Raw genomic sequence first — 756 nt, forward strand, 5'->3', positions numbered from 1 at the left:
GACTTATCTCCTTTTAATTTCCAGGTCATCATCCCCCCCTTCTCTTCTTTTCCCGGCCATCACCCCCTTCCCCTTCTCTCCCTTCCCTCCCTTTCTCCCTAGCCCCTCGCATCCCCTCCCCCCACCTCTCGCTCCCCATCCCTGGCCAGTCGTTAATTCTTAAAGAGTTCCGAGAGCAACAGGCTGTTCTTCCTGGAGGGGCGATGGTGGGGGGAGGGAGGTCCATCCTGCGCCCTCCGTCTCAGTTGGGGCGTAAAATTGCAGCAGTCTGTTGTAGGATCGTTTCTTGCATTCCCCTGCGTCGTTTGCTCTACCCCCTGCCCCCTCCTCCCCTCCTCCCCCTCCTTCCCCCTCTTCCCGTTCTCTCTTACGTAAGCGGAGGACGACAAAGTCAGTTCTCCAATTTTGAGTCTTTAGAAATAGGACAAAGAGTATCGAGTCCCCCCCCATTCGTTCTAGCGTGATTTAGTATTCTAAAGTAAAGATCATTTTGACACTGAGGTTGCAATATCAATAAGACCAATATTGGTGCGAATAATACCCGTGATTTTTTCTAACCTACTTGGCGATATATATAAGATAAAGGCAAATTTAGAAGCCGATGTAAGTCTTATGGTAAAAACAAATATATAAATGTTTTTGTTTAATACCCCTCTTCCTCTTTTTTAATGCTGTTAGATTACAGTGAATGGAACGTGACATGTGCTTTTTGTGATGCGATTATTTATATTGGAATTGTATACCTGATTAAAGAGC

This window comes from Penaeus monodon, chromosome 19 (assembly GCF_015228065.2).
Source record: "Penaeus monodon isolate SGIC_2016 chromosome 19, NSTDA_Pmon_1, whole genome shotgun sequence".
NCBI lineage: Eukaryota > Metazoa > Arthropoda > Malacostraca > Decapoda > Penaeidae > Penaeus > Penaeus monodon.